This window comes from Benincasa hispida, chromosome 1 (assembly GCF_027475165.1).
Source record: "Benincasa hispida cultivar pf3 chromosome 1, pf3_genome.v1.1, whole genome shotgun sequence".
NCBI classification, from domain to species: Eukaryota; Viridiplantae; Streptophyta; class Magnoliopsida; order Cucurbitales; family Cucurbitaceae; genus Benincasa; species Benincasa hispida.
Window position 1 is genome coordinate 75636308 of NC_143478.1, and position 17667 is coordinate 75653974.

The window sequence follows — 17667 nt, forward strand, 5'->3', positions numbered from 1 at the left end:
TAGGTTCAGTTCCAAGAGTTGGTTCTGCCTAATGGTTGAGAATGTCTCATCCCAGTGAAGGGGCAACTGATCACCCCACCGATGGCGTTTGTCCCGACTCACTAGGGCATCATTGAAAAATATAAGTCTATAACTTAGGGTACTTGAAACTGTTTTGCAAAAACGAATTGGTTTAAAAGTGGTTTAGCAAAATCTAATAAAGATTTGTTCGTATTTTCAGCAACTTTTTCAAATGGCTACAGCCACTTTATAGTTGTTAAGCACCGAAAAATTAATTGGCGACAATTTTTCAACACGGAAACACATGATCACGATGATCCTAATCATCGAGGATCTCATGTTTTCTCTCACAGAGGCTTGTCCACCTATTCCAGCTCCAAATATCACTCAAAATGTTCGAGAGGCATACGAGCGATGGACAAAGGCGAATGAGAAGGCCCGAGCCTATATCTTGGCAAGTCTTTCTAACGTCTTGGCCAAGAAGCATGAGCCTATGGTCTCAGCCCGTGAGATCATGGAGTCCCTATGTGGGATGTTTGGACAACCGTATGAACAGCTTATGCATGAGGCTCTTAAATACATATTCACCTCCAAAATGCAAGAAGGAACCTCTGTTCATGAATATGTGCTAAACATGATGGTCCACTTCAATGTGACGTAGTTGAATGGGTCTACCATCGATGAGGGCAGCCAGGTTAGCATAATCCTGCATTCTTTGCCGAAGAGCTTCCTACACTTTGTTAGAAATGTAATTCTTAACAAAGTGAAATATAACCTTACAACTCTCCTCAACGAGTTTCAGACATACCAATATTTACTAAAAAGTAAGGAAAGGCAGAAGGGTGAGGCAAATGTTGCTTCATCCTCAAGGACGTTCCATAGAGGTTCAACCTCAGGAACGAAGTTTGCACATTCTACTTCTAACTCTGCAAAGGGGAAGAAGAAGAATGGTGGTAAGGGAAAAGGGAAGGCACCTGCTAACCCACCGCCTGTCGCCCCGAGGAGGCATCCACTAGCTGCTAAAGGAAAGTGTTTCTATTGCAACCAGGATGGACATTGGAAGAAGAACTGTCCCCCGTATCTGAAAGAGAAGAAAACATCCAAGGCGGATAAAGGTAAATGTGATTTACTTGTGTTCGAAACTTGTTTAGTGGAGAATGATGATTCTGCCTGGATAATTGATTCAAGCGCCACTAACCATGTTTGTTCTTCTTTTCAGGGGATTAAATCTTGGTAACAGCTGGAGGCTGGTGAGATGACGATGTGAGTAGGCACCAGACACATCGTCTCAGCTGTGGTAGTGGGAGGACTCCAGTTAGCTTTACAGAATAGGTTTTTAATTTTAAATGATGTATATATTGTTCCTGAACTAAAAAGGAACCTTATTTCTGTAAAGTATTTATTACAATGTAAATACACTGTTTCTTTCAATTTGAATAAAGCGTTTATTCATAAAGATGGTGTCTTTATTTGCACAGCAAATCTGGAATCGAATTTATATGTGATAAGGCCGTTAGCCATTAATTCCCTCCATAACACTGAAATGTTCAGAACTGCCATAACTCAATCAAAACGTCGACGAATTTCTCCAAAAGAAAATGCCCAACTTTGGCATCTACATTTAAGGCACATCAATCTCAATAGGATTGAGAGATTGGTGAAGAATGGACTTCTAAGTGAGTTAGAGGAAAATTCTTTGCCAGTGTGCAAATCTTGCCTTGAGGGTAAGATAACTAAATGAACTTTTACTGGAAAAGTTCCTGTGATTGTTAATATATGATATTTACTTCACATCTTGTTGTTTTACTTGATTATTTGTTTTATTTGCTTTACCACAAACCAATAAACATAAAATCCCTGGTTATCTGTATGTGACTCAAGCATGTATGTGATGACATACAAGTTGATCATGTCTTGAGTGATAACCAAAATGGTCTGTAGTATATGGATAAAGGAGGGAAACCTTATCCTGGGACACGGCCTGCTTTGTAGAATGGTCACAAGTGTTGCGACTTGTCAAAGATGGTCTGATCCTGTTTATTCATGTTGGGGACATGCAAGCAGAGGCGTTCTATACAAAGAGTTTGTATAAGACCTGACCACGAAGTGTTAACGTCTCATTATATAACACCTTTCATGAAAAAGACTTTACTTCACTAGGATGACCATAGGTAACATGACCTCTATCCTAAGTGAGTTGGGAACTCCTGCCATTGAAGGCGGTCCTTTGATTTGTATGGGTGCAAGTGGCCAGGTCGCCGATTCAAACCTACCATTTTGGGGATTCGTCTGATTTAGGAGCTGCGAACACAGCTACACAAGATGGAATTCACTCCTTCCCGAGGCAGGGGTAAGTAGATAGGTAGCTCCCTTAAGGGCTTATTCCAGGTCTTGAATGATGTGGTGCCACACACCTTCTCTTGGCCCGAGAGATGTTCATACATAGTTGGACTATGTTGTATTGTTCATTAGAAGAATCAGTGGTACTCAAGGAGTGAGATGTAACTACAGGGACAAAACGATAAATTGGCCCAGCTGTACTTACGAGCATCTATGAAGGGTCATCGTACTCGTGATTGGTTATATCCGATGGACACAGAAATATATCTATGATAAGAAGAGTTCAGCTGTTGGTCTTTAGTGGAATCACTGACAGCTAACGGATTGTGGATCTCATGGCTAAAGAGTTTAGTCAACTATTCATGTACCGTTGGAGTTTTGAGCCACAGGTCTATTAGGTCACCTGGGTAGCTTGGATAAAGTCGAGAACCAATGTTTTGGTTAATTTAAAATGTTCAAATTGACAAGAGGAAGTTCAATTATATATGATATAATTGGCTAAATGTATGAGATACATTAGTTTTTAGGAAACTAGATATAAATATGATTTATATCAAGTAGAGGAGAAAATACTATAGTAGATATATGATATCAAACTATAGGATATAAATATAATATGATTATATTTATTAATTAAATTAATTGATTAATTATTTGATAATTAACGGATTTATCCACGTTCGGACGTGGGAAGTGGGGCTGCGATGGTTATGGTAACCGGCGGATTAAACAATGAAAATCATTTTCATTTTAATCAATCGTGCATTTGTATTATCGCACGCCCAAACGAATCCGTGAAAGCGATCGCGAGAGCCTATACGATAGAAGCTCGTTCGTCTAAACGATCGTCTGCCTCACGCTTTCTCTAAATGATCGCATACATTTTTCCTAAAAGATCGTTCAGGTTTTCCTACACGATCATGTAGCTCTACTATACGATAAGCATTTCCACTATACAATAGCAGAGTTTCATCTCCCACTTGCTTATCGTCTACATGACGCCTTCTCCTCCATCCTGTACTAAACTCACCAGAGCCCACTCTTTGGGTTTTTGACGCCGAGCATACCCGAGTTTCTCTTGTTGTGGTGTCGTCCTCGCTACATTGTTCGTGTACGTTTGGATCATGCTATTGCAGTCGATATACTCGCCTAGTGCTGGTAGATCGATGGGAGGTTTTCCACTGCTTAAGGTTCAGACATACGAAGAGAGTCTTCATCTAGTATGAACCTTTTTCCTTGTTAATTATTGTATTCTGAGCATGCTGATAATGAGTTTTAGATGCATAAATGTATGTGTTGAATGTATGTCGTTTGTGTTTCGATCACTGTGAAATCGGAGCGATCTAAACCCACTCATGGAACTCTCGATATGAGATCCTTCATAGGGGACACTCAAGGTGCCACAAGGCCGAGTATAGATCTCACGGTGTGAACTTTTAGGAAGAAATATGAAAAGTAAAAATGAAGTATCATATACCCATTTTCCTCTCACTGAGCATTTTACCTAGGTTAGTTAACTTAGAAAAATTTGGATACTGATTTTAACTAAGTGATTGTTAAAATCAGAAAAATTTGGAAAAATTTGGATATTGATTAACTTAGGTTAATTAACTTAGAAAAATTTGGATACTGATTTTAACTAAGTGATTGTTTAATTTGTCCAAAAACAACACTTGCTTTGGATAGTTAAACAATTTTAATTAAAGTTTATTAAACACTTTAACATACTTTAGCCAAACATTATTTGCTTGTAATAAGTCTATCTAATTCACCTTTCCAGGTGAGTTCCTAGGTAGGGGTATTACATTTCCGTCAACTTAAATACCCCAGCCTAGACAGAACTAGCCTTAGACAAAAGGTCTCTTATAGATACATTTGTTATAATGTTAATCTTTTAATTAAGAATCAATCTAATCCTATTAAACTGATTAAAAGATTAAACTTAAATTTCTAATCTCATTAGAAATATGTGATTCATATTCTAAAACTAATTTAAAAAATGAATTTTAACCTAAGGTTTGCATGCAATTCTGATTTATTGATTTTAATTTCTAATTTCAATTAGTTATAACAATTATAAACAAATGAAACAAATTAAAATTATACATTGCATGTAATTGACTTACTTAGTAAATTATAACATTTATAAATTACCTAAGGTAGTGTCATGCTTCATGCAAATTCATTTCATTACTAAATTATATAACAGTTATATAATAAGGTAATGAAATAGGCTATAACAAACATCCATACATACATTCAACCATATATTATAACACTTAATAATGCATGGATATGTTATTAATGCATGCATGCATATATTATATGATGCATGAGTATGCTATAAAATAAATCATGCAACTAGATATTTTATAACATTTATAATATAACATGATACATCAAAATAAAATGAATAACCTATGGTGGGATTTTATACTATATGGCATACATTATGACGTATAATAATAAACTATAAATCATACATCCCATGTATAATTTAAAAGCAATTAATGGACCAGTATTGGACACCTAAAAGAAATTTAGAAACTAACAATTACAAAAAAAAATAACCATCCAGTTTGAAAAGGTGAACCCGACCTTGACTCGCATGAATCGGACCCCGAACCGGTCCAGATGAACCCAAAAACCTCGAATCGGAGAACCCACAAACCGAACCAGACCAGCAGAACATGAACCACACGTGAACCTGAGCTGAACAACGTGAATTCTCCGTCTCAAAGCATCACGACACCGTGCCCTAGTGTCGCGATGCTATGAATAATTTCTTCATCCGCTGCATTGTAGAGTCGCAATACTAGGGCACAAGGTTGCAACGTTGCAGTACAGCCGCCCACTGTGCTGCTTCGAAGTCCTTCGAAACTTCACCAAAATTCACCTTGTTTTCTCCAAAACTCGGTCGAGAACATCACGAACAACTCCACAACATAAAATTATAGACTCGATAACAAATTAATGCCCCAAAACATGGGCCCTTACAAGACAATTTTGTAAAAAGAAAAGCAATTAAATCTAAATGCTTAATCCTGATACATCCATTATTGCAAACAACATTCATCAACATTCATCATATGATTATACAGAATGCATGAATGATTAACTCCCACCAGAAACAATAAAAATATTGTGCAATTTTGGAAAAGAAATTTGGGCAAAAAATCTCGCTTTGATACCAATTGAAGGAACTACCAAAGGTCTTTAAGCAGAACAACGGGATTGAACCCAAATCCAAAAATTTACAGAATGTTAAAATTTACAGCAACAAACAGAAATTATGCATTTACAAAGGAAAAAATACAACATGCTTAAGGAAAAATAAGAAGAGAATAGGGAAGAACATACTTACCCTTGAAGATAAAATTCTTCACATTTCCCTTTCTCCAAAAATCAATAACTCGAAAAAAAAAACTTAATTTTTCAAATGGCCACCACGAAAAGGGTTTCATCTGTATTCTCTGGAATGAGAATCCAGGGGTTGTGGGGCTCTGGCTATATTCAAATTAGCATCAAATTAGCATCAGAAACTATTAGCCCATTTAGGACAAGCATTCATTTGTAAACAATATACCAGAGCCTCAAGATAATTCCTCTCTACACTCTCTCCACAATCTCTCTACCTCTTCCTCTTCCAAGTGTTAGAGACCATTCATCGAACTCTCTGGATCCTAGAGAATAACAAGATTATTCTTGTGGTAGTGTCAGTGATAGTTGAGAAGACATTCGTGTGAAGAACAAGAGGAATTTCGAGAAGATTAGAAATCTACAAAAGTAAGAATCATTCTTCCCTTTTTGTTTCCCCTTTATAATGCATGGTTATTATGACTTTTATCCTCTTCTATTTTGTTTTAGTTTTCTATATTTTGTTTCTTTTAAATGAAAAAATCGAATGCAAGGCGATCTCACACTTCCGCTCCAGATTTGATCCCAACATTAACGAGATTTATTGCTTTTGTTAGATTACATCTCTGATTTGCTTCCATCAATTCTTGGTGTTTTGACCTCTAGTCGCTCCGAACCTAATCAAAAGGTAAGTTGTGATACATTTAATTTTTATTTCATTTGCATTTACCTTCATCCTAATCTAAATATACTTTGTTTTCTTTCTTATAAGACCCAAACTAATTATACATTTTCACATTTCATTCCCAATTAGTTTGAGGTTTGTTAACTTTACGTATAGAGTAAATTTTTCATCATCCAATAATTGTCTATAAATTTTGATGAACTATTTGTAATGGATTGCGATTGTGGGTCATTGCTAATTACATGTATTTATTTTCACATGTACTTGGGCATTGTTGAGGATATTATTATTAAGGGAGATGTAGATAGTTGTTATGTTATATACTATTCAATGTGAGTGTAATACATGTGCAATATGAAATTAAAAAAAAATTTCTTACTACAATCTTAGAATAATCTTCAATTTATATTTTTCTACGATGTTATCTTTTATATCTTGAAATGTTAAAAAATGTACCAATAGTATGATTAACCCATAAAAAAGCTTGGTATTTCATTTTCAAGTGTCATTCAAGTACAAAAGTTTTCAACACTTCCATTTGAAATGCCAAATACATTTTTGTTAAATTTAAAGTGCAAAATGTAATAAATTATTATTTTAGTAAATTTTGTGAGTAACCCTTAGAGGAAAGACCCGGTTTTACAAAACATAGTTGGTAAATAAATTTTAAAAAAAATTAGTTAGTAAATAAATTTATAAAAATAATTGATGAATATATTTTTTAGAAAAGCTTAGTTGGTAAATAAATTTCAAAAAAAAAATTGGTAAATAAATTTAAAAAAAGAAACTTAGTTGGTAAATAAAATTTTTAGAAAAAATAGTTGGTAAATGATTTTTTTTAAAAAAATAATTGGTAGATAAATTTCAAAAAACATAGTTGAAATTTAAAAAAAATGTAGTTAGTAAATAAATTTTAAAAAAACAGTTGGTAAATAAAATTGATAAAATAATTGGTAAATAAATTTAAAATAAAAATTAGTTTGCAAATAAATATTAAAAAATAGTTGGTAAATAAATTTTAAAAAAGTAGGTAAATAAATGTTCTTAAAAATAGTTGGTAGATAAACTTTAAAAAACATAATTGGAGATTAAACTTTAAAAAATCATAGTTGGTAAATAATTTTTTTAGAAAAAAGATAATTGGTAAACATATTTTAGGTAAATTTATTGATCTCTCCTTAAGTTTGAGTCCATGAGATATTTGTCAACCTAATCATATACTAATTGAAAAGATAAGCTTAACAAACCATTAGCATCGAAAAATATTTAGGTATCACCGAGCTACACTTATAATTTTGGCAACTAGAAAATTATTATTCTTTACTATGCACTAGAGAGGGTTGCATGAGAACCTTAAACCATTACCATTGGAATCCCTAAACTCTAACCCCCAAAAAACCTTTCACTCAACACCTATAACTGGTATTGACTACCCATATTATAAAATTATAGATAGATGGGAAAATCCAAATTCTATGTGGTATTCATTGATCGTAACCTAGAATCTATCTATCCTGGCACGAATATGAAGGATTCGTAGCAAAATTGAGTGATCGCCTTTGTATCAGTGAATTCGTTTTTGGAAAGAAATTAAAAACACAGAAAACATAGAAAGACATACATTATTTTAAGCATGCTGCCTAAATATACAAAGAGGAAAGGGAAAACAAAAAACTTACCCTAGACGAAAACCGTTCTTCACGTACTCTTCTATAAAGATCACGAACACTTCCTCCACGTCACAAACTCTTCATCCACGAACACAGCAAGATGCAAAAATTCTCTTGGACACTACCACCAAAGCCTTTCTTACTATTCTCAAGGTAAGCAATCAAGACAGAGTTGTGAGCTTGTCTAAGAATTTTGGTGAGGGAGAATTTTGTTTTTCTTTAGAGGGTTATTGGGAGAGGAAGAAGAATTACAGAGAGTTCACCTCACTATGAATATCACGTATATGTCTGCTCAAAACTCTATGTCACCCATGTTATGAGAAAATGGGGGGGAGTTATTCAAAATAACTACTTTCATTATGTAAAATAGCTTCCAAAGGAGTTATTCTACATTTAGTTATATTAAAATTAATATAATTAAATCAAACTTTATATTATATCGCATGTAATATAGCCTATAGTTTATATTATATCATATATAATATAGGGTTGTTTGCACAAATAACAATTAGACTCAAAATAATAAAAGATGTAGAACAAAGATAAATATATTAGGGATATAATACAAAATTAGCGTCAGATATCACTAATAGCAGCTTTCAAAGATTAAGATTTAAAACTATAAGTGATAGAAGTCTATCAATAAGAGGTCTATAAGTAACTATCTCTAATGTTTACCTAAGTCATATCACCAATATCATTCATTTTATTGATATGTACCTAAGTCACATCACTGATATACAGATATTATTGATAGCTTCAATCAGTGGCTATCACCGATAGCTTTTAGCAATGGCTATCAATGATAGACTTTCATCAAATGGAATTGACTTTTATATCATTGATATCATCGATATATGGATATCACCTAAGTTCTATCACTAATATCCCTGATATCACTTATATCGTAGTTATGGTGATAACTTCTATCATTGATAACATGCTATTAAAGATAACTTCTGTCATTCTTTTTTACCACAAAATAACATGTCATTGTTGATAGCTTTTATCACTGATAAACATGCTATTAGTGATAACTTATAGGAATTTCACTTACATTTTTGTTCGAGATTCAACTTTATTAGTTAAATTCACTAGATTGGCTATCAACAATAGATCTCTATAAGTGGCTATTAAATTAAGTTATCATTGATAGAAAATATTAGTGGTTATCACTGATAGACTTTCATTTGCTATTTATATTTAATATTTCTTTATAATAATCTAACTTGATGATTGAGTTGTTGCGGTTAAGTCACTTATGAATTGGGTACTTTCAAGTCTTGGATAAAGGAAAGTTTTTTTTTTTTTTTTACAAAAAGAAATTAAGCAAAAACTGAAGAAAGGAAAGAAAATTAAAAAAAAATTGGAGAAATGAAAGAAAATAAAAAAAAAAAAAAAAAAAAAAAAGAGGAAGCAAAAATTAGAGAAAGAAAAGAAAATAAAAAAGAAAAAAGAAAAAAGAAGCAAAAATTGGAGAAAGGAAAGAAAATAAAAATAAAAAATAAAGGGAATAAGCAAAAACAGAAGAAAGGAAAGAAAATAAAAAAAAGAAAAAAGGAAAAAAGAAGGAAAGAAAAGAAAATTAAAAAAGAAAAAAAAGAAAGGGTAGAAGCAAAAACCGAAGAAAGGAAAAAAATAAAATTTTAAAAAAAAGAAGCAAAAACCGAAGAAAAATAAATAAAATAAAATAAAGGAAGAAGCAAAAACAAAGAAAGGAAGGAAAAGAAAAAAATAAAAAGAAGGAAAAACGGGAGAAAAAAATAAAAAAGATAAAAAAAAAAAAAAAACGAAAGAAAGATAAAGGTGTGCAACAAGACAAAGGGGAGTGAAATTAGAAATTAGAAAAGAATTCAAATGTTGACTAGTCAACACTTTTATATTTGCAAATATTTTAAAGAGATGATATATTTTTAGATTTTTTTTCTTTAATTTACTGTCTATTACAAATATCCTATAATATAGGGATATGCACGGTTCGGTCCGGTTTTGGACAGAACCATGAACCGAACCAAAGTCCACGGTTCTCAAGAATACAGAACCGTGGAAACTAATTTCCATCGATTTCGGTTCCTGAACCGAACCAGCCTGAATCGGTTCAGGTCGGTTTGATTCAGTTTATAACCGATGGTCTTTTTTCTTAACAAAATATCTTTTTCTGCTGGTGCGTTGTGCCTTCTGTTCCTCTAGATTTTTACTATTCCTTGTTACCAAAATCTCAATTAAAATTCATCGAAAATGTCAATGAAAGTTCATTCAAATATAAATTAAAGAACATCCAAATATTAATAAAATTTTATACAAAATCTCAATTAGAGTTCATCTAAATTTAAATTAAAGTTCATCTAAACCTAAAATAAAGTTTATCCAAAATCTTAAACAAAGTTCATCAAAATCTAAATTAAAGTTTATCTAAAATCTCAATAAATAACAAACATTCACAATGTATAAATAATTAAACACAAATTGATATGGACCAGTTGTAACATTTCAAACAAGAAATTAACTTAAATTATTACAATAATAATTAAAAACTTCTTCAAAGTGTTGCTCGTCTTCACGAACCGACCCGAATCGGATCTCCAAAGCATCAAAACGAGTTGAACCGGCCAAAATGGGGTTGAACTTGCCCTCCTAGACCCGAACCAGCTGAACTGGTTCACTTGAACCGCCAGTCAGGTCGCGTGCAAGCATTTTGGGCTGGGATGAACAGCATTAATGCTCAATCCCAGCGTTGCAATACCTCGGGCTGAAGAAGAACAACGTTGCAATGCTCTATGGGTAGCGTTGCAATGCTGCCTGGCAGTAGCTTGAAACTTAGTTTTCTACAATTGACCTCTCTTGCTTCTTTCTTCAATTACAGCCTAATTACAACTTTGTTGACTCTAACAAATTTACAAACTCTTAATCACAAATTAAAGCTCATAAACAAATAGCCAATTACAATAATTAACACTTAATTGAAGAGAATTTTAATGCCAAAACTGAAAACATCCATATTAACCACTATTTTCATACAACCTATGAAAATCACCCACCAAGCTAAAATTACCACGAATTGAGTGCTTAAATCATGCTTTGATACCAATTGTTAGAGTTAGCATGTAATTAGCAGAAGCAAATAGAATCATTAAACACTCTAATTCAACAATTTTAGCAATTAAGAAAGGAAGTTCAAAAGAAGAAGGTTTTTGTTATACCTTTGTAGAACTCCTTTAATCCATGAAATCAATTTCAATCTGGACTCCAAAAGCTTGTGGACCACCAATGGATCTTCCCTACTATTTTCTTGGGCCTAAGATTGGATTGTGGGATCCAAAATGAGTTCTAATTTGAGAAATCTTGGACTGGTTTTTTTCCAAGTGACGTTGAACAACACCTTCTTCAACCAAATCTCAGCAAAAGTCACTTTTGTATGCCTCCCCTTTCACTCCAATCAATTGAGTTTCTTCAGCTTAACTAGTGCAATCAAAATGTCTAGCAAATTGACACCAAATCTACATAAAGTGAGTGGATTTAAAATAGAATTGTGAGTGTCAAAAAATAGAGAAACCCACTAAATTGGGTTTTTCTAAATTTTTCATTTTTAAATTCAATTTTCTTAAATTTTCATAAAATTTAAATTGAATTTAATATTTAAATTTTCCAAAAATTCAAATTTCTAATTTTAAATAAAATTAATTCAAATTTCTAATTTTAAATAAAATTAATTCAAATAATTAATTTTAAATCAAATTAATTCAAATAATTAATTTTAAATCAAATTAATTTATAATTAATTAAAAATAGTTTAATATCTAATATTAAATTATTTACCCCACTAATTTCACAAACATGAATTCTCATTCATGTAATTTTAATATTTAAATCATATTTAGGTATTATCCGATTCTCCAACTTTGCTACGATAATTAAACGTGTAATTATATTGTATATAATTACTCATTCCCTCAATTTGAATTTGAACGTTTCAAATTCTCTCATCACGCCATGGTAAGGTTTAATCTATTTGTAAGCTAGTAGGGGGACCTAATGGATCTACAAATCATGGGCTCCAATGATCCGAGATTAACCGACTAAACTCTTTAACCTAATTAATTAAAATTCGTTAACTACCAAGTCACTTCACTAAAGCTTAGTAGTTACTAAGCTTTAGTGAAGTGACTTGGTAGTTAACCACTCGCCTCACTGTAGATATATTTCTATCCACTCGATATAACCATAATCAATAAGTCGACCTTTCACAGGTTGTTCGTAATAACGGCTGAGTCAAAAGCTATTTTAACCCCGAGATTACATCTTGTTCCTTCAGTCCCACATATCCTCTAATGAACAATTAATTTGTGATCCAATCATTAAACTGAGTCCTTCGTGGGCCAATGAGGGGGTGGGGCCCCTAGTTCAAGACCCGGAGTCAACGCTTAAGGAAACGACCTCTCTACTATCCCTAAAAGTGGGTAGGATTGAATTCCATCTTGCATCCTATGTCCCCAGCTATCTCCCCGGTCTTACCCCTGAAATGGGAAGCTTATTGAGTTGGTGTTGTTGAGCCAACCCTCACCCATGCAAATATAAGGATAATCTCGGATAAACAGGAGTTCATAGTTAGCTCAGGATTAAGGTCAAATTACCTAGGTCGTCGCTTTGAAATAATCAGTCTTAAATAGTGAACAACGTTATAAAGTAAAAGTGTAATTTCTTGGTTCGATCTTATACAAACTCTTTGCATAGGATGCCCCACTTGCATGTCTCCACATGAATGAATTATGGTTACTCAGTTTGTAACACTTTACAACAATTGTAACATCTAAGTGGATTGCATCCAATAGTGTCCCCAAAATAAGGTACTCAGCTTTATCCGTATATTATAGACTATTTTGGTTATTTACTTGCATGTCTCCATATAAAGTTTAAGTATTCATGTAATATCCATAGATCTTAGTTTATTGGATTTAGGTTATTTCTAAAATGAAATGAGCAATTCAAACATGCAATAACAATTTTATTGAATCAAACTTTAATAACATCTATATTGATTAACAGAATACGTTTATTATTTACAAACCACGAGTTTTAGGATATAAAACTCAACATAATGTTATTTAGGAAAATACTTTGAGATGAAAGATTTGGGACCACTCAGTTATTTTCTTGGCCTTAAGGTCTCGTCCTACTCTGATGGGTACTATTTGTCTCAGAAAAAATATGCTTTTGATCTATTGACTCGTTCTGGTATTGTTGATTTTGCCACCTCCTCCATACCACTGGATCAGAACATTCATCTTATCCCTTTTGATGGTCTTTCTCTCAATGATTCCATTCTATATCGACAGCTTATTGGTAGTCTTATCTATTTAACTATGACTCGCCTAGGTATTGCCTGTGCAATTCATATTGTCAGTCAATTTATGGCCGCTCCTCGCACTATACACTTTACTATCGTATATTGTATTCCACACTATGTTAAAGGCACTCTTGCTCATGGACTTCAGTTCTCTTCTCAGTCATCCCTTGTTCAATCTGGCTACTCTGATGCTAACTGGGCTCGTGATCCTATTGATAAACGATCCACCATAGGTTACTGTTTTTATCTCGGTGATTCTTTCATTTCCTTGCGTAGTAAGAAACAAACTGTTGTTTCGCGTTCTAGCACAGATTCTAAATATATGCACTTGCCGATGCTACTTCAAAGTTATTATGGCTTTGCTAGCTCCTTAAAGATATGGGAATTCTTCAACTCTCTGCTACTATCCTTCACCGTGACAATCGAAGCGCTATCTAAATTGCTCACAATGATGTATTTCATGAACGTACCAAACACATTGAAAATTATTGTCATTGTGTCCATCATCATCTTCTGAGCAACACTCTTCTCTTACAATCTGTCTCCACTATAGAACAAACAACTGAGAGTTTTACAAAAGCATTATCACCCAATTGCTTCACTTAGTTGCTTCACAAACTCAAGTTTGTTTCTATTCTACCACCTTGAATTTAAGGGAGGGTGTTACCATATATGTATCTTCAGCAATAATTTAGACTATTTGTTAGGAGATTTACCTTGTTTGTTACTCTTCTTGTGTATATTTATACGTGGTTTCTAATTGTAAAGGGATAATACACTTTGATTCAATAAAATATTGTTAATTTATTCACAGATGTCATAAAAATAATATAGAAGAAGAGCCAGACGTATTATTTTGTTAATTGACCATGAACATGGTATCGTTGCCTATAGGACTATCGGGGTTGTGTGAGTAATTATGTGAGTAAAAGTTTACCATAAAAATATAAGATTAACTATTTAGACTTGAAAATTTACTTGGAAGCAAATACTGAATTGGATTTTCCATATAGGGCAGAAATATAGTTGAATCTTCCTATTATCATTTACATATTTGCATTCATTTTACTATCCCCATCATCACCCATTATATTTTCCTTAGTCACCTTTCCTTGCAACTTGGGTAATTAGCTTTACTAATAATCCTTTTATTAAAAGTTTTAGTGGATCGACATTTGAAATATTTCATATGTTACTTATTGACAGTGCATATTTAGTAGTGATATTATATCCTCTCGTGAAGGCTAGCACTCCATCAGTTGTACCAGACAAATTACAATGAACACATTTTAGTTTTGAGGGGTTTTTTTCAACTTTATCTAAAAGTTTCTTATTCATTTTACCGGTTCATATTTTAGAGTTGCATGTCAAGAATATTCATATAAGTTTAATCATTCTATCTTGTGAAGTGTTCAATTTATGAGCCAAAGAACTTATTTTTTCTCTAAAAAAATTTGAACTTAAAAGTAATTTGTATTTAACCTAATTCTTAGGACTAAGATCACGTTTACCAATTCGTAATGCGCCTCAATCGCAAATGTAATCAAATCGCTTTTGATCACAATTACCTATAATTAAGAATTTTGTCAAATTTACTGTTATTATTATGGTTACCTTTACCTCTGAGAGCTAAATCCCAACGGTAATGGTAACGATAAATGTGTCAAAATTTATCATTTTTTTTTCTTTGAAACAGAAACAATAATGATAATCATAACCATTACCATAACGGTAACGATACAACGAAATTTTCGGACACAATTCAATTGACCACCTCACATTTGTCATTTAGATTACATTATTTGATTACTGATTTTCAATGGGACTCACTTGTCAATACGAATGCAGAACATTGATAAACACTAGAAATGGAAAAAAAAAATGGGTTTCACCTTCCAAATTACCTTTCATTTATTGTGATACGTCTTCCATAAACGTTACCTAAAATCAAATCAAATGAGAAATTTTTTACGTTTGTGAATTAGGTTCACATAGCTTTGGTTTTCATATCATTTCACACATTAGGGGTGTTCAAAAAATTCGATGACCTGAAAAAACAGATCAATCCAATCCAACCCGCAAGGTTTGGATTGGGTTATCAACTAATTTGGATTGGGTTGGGTTCAAATAAATGAAAATTTTATGGGTTGGGTTGGTTCAGGGATTCACCTACTATAACCCAAACCAACCCGAATTTATTATTACCTTTAAAATATATTTTTTTATTACTTATAACACAATTATTTATACATATATTGGTTTTAATTTTATTTAATTTCAATATTTTTTGAATAATTTATTCTTCAACAATTCTTAAAAGTAGTTTTTTTACACTTTAGAAAGAAAATTTTCATTATTTAAATTGAAATTGAGTTGTTAATCTTAATTCAATATATGAAAATAATTAAATAAGATTTTTACATATTTACGTTGTGTTTTTTTTTAGAACAAAATTTTAAATAAATGAACTTATTAACCCGAACCAACCCAACCCAAATATTTCATGGTTGGGTTGGGTTGGGTTCATTTTTTAATAAGGGTTATTTGGGTTGAAGAAATTTATAAACCGAACAATTGAATTGAGTCTAAAAAGTCTTTCAACCTAATCCAACCCAACCCATAAACACCGATAAATTATTTTAGTCCATGTCTCATCCTATTCTTAAAACATATTTTTATGGTAAATTTGAAGATTTTTCATGCCACCCTAATACTTGAAAAGTTTCCAATAAACACTTTATTTTAAAAAAATAATAATAATAATAAGAGAAAAGTATTAAAAATTCAAATCTGACCTTACAAAGGATAAATGTGTTGAAGCTAAGGCTCATAGGCCTGAACTATGTGCTGTGGGGGTGCTCAGTCATAATGTCACCAGCCGTTGCCGCCCATTTATTGAATTTAATTTTGATTTCATGTGGCTTATTGATATGTATTTCCAGGGATGACCCCACAACCCACAACCCACCCACGCTTTCGCATCTGCCCCACACTTTTTTGTTCAAAATGTATTTCAATCTTTCTCTAAAACTTTTATACACCTAAACAAAACCATTGCCTTAAATTACAAATTTGATCTCTATAGTTTATAAAGAGTTAGTGTTTAATCCATATGATTTTAAAAGTCAGAATTTCGTTCATATGGTTTCTCATAATAAAAGTTTTATCAAACAATAAAGACCAAGTTATAATTATAAAACATAAGAACTAAATTCTTTTCCCAAATAGTTGGGATCAAATTTACAATTTAACCAAAAGATATCCAATTCGAATCTCTAATAGATATGATTATGCATTTTATTTATACAAATTATTTAAACGTAAAAAAACAATTTATTTCCCTAAACTTTTATAAAAATAACAATTTATTCTATATACTTTTAAATATGTAAAAAATTGGTCTCAATAGTGAAAATCTCGATTTCAATTATATAACGATTTAATCTTTTTAATTTCTAAACAAATTTTATCATAAAAAATTTCATTAAATCTTAACAATAATTTTTATCATAAGGACTAAATCATTACGAAAGTAGAATGACTAAATTGTTACAAATTTATAACTATATGTATTACCTCGTTATAAACTAAAGTTTGTGGACTAAATTGTTACTTCAATGAAATTTTTAGGACGAAAAGTAATTTGAATTTTTTAAGGAAAAAAAATCTATGAAGTCTTTTAAAGTTATATATGAACAATTAAAACCAATTAATTAAGTTGAATTAAATGTAGTTAGGGTTTGAGAGTGAGTTGGGGACTTTGTTTAACAATTCAATCAAATGATGAAATTATGTCAAATCACTATTGAGCCTTCTTTTCTAAATTTAAAAAGAACGGCGTCCTTTTTCAGTTTTAAGTTTAATATGCCTTCTCCCCTTAGCAATTTCAAGGCTCACCACAAGTTTTCCACGCTCAACATCATTTTTCCTATCGTTGCTTACACGATAGAAATTGGAGAAATAGATTAATCAATCAAATGTTGGCTAATTGAAAGAAATTATGTTTGAAATTTTTACTTCAAATCTTTCATTAATATCTTTAAATTTTTTATATAATAAATCAAAAATACATTTACTATTAGTTTTTAAAATTTTCATTAATACCTTTAAATTTTAAAAATTTTAACAAGAGAAACTCTCTCATTTCTAAACATATTCAAACATAGATATAACAAATTTCAACGTCTAAATAACTAATTTCTTTGAAATTATCTTGAGTTAGGAAATAACCAATTTGAAAATAGCTTTAATAGATATTCTGTTCTTTTCCA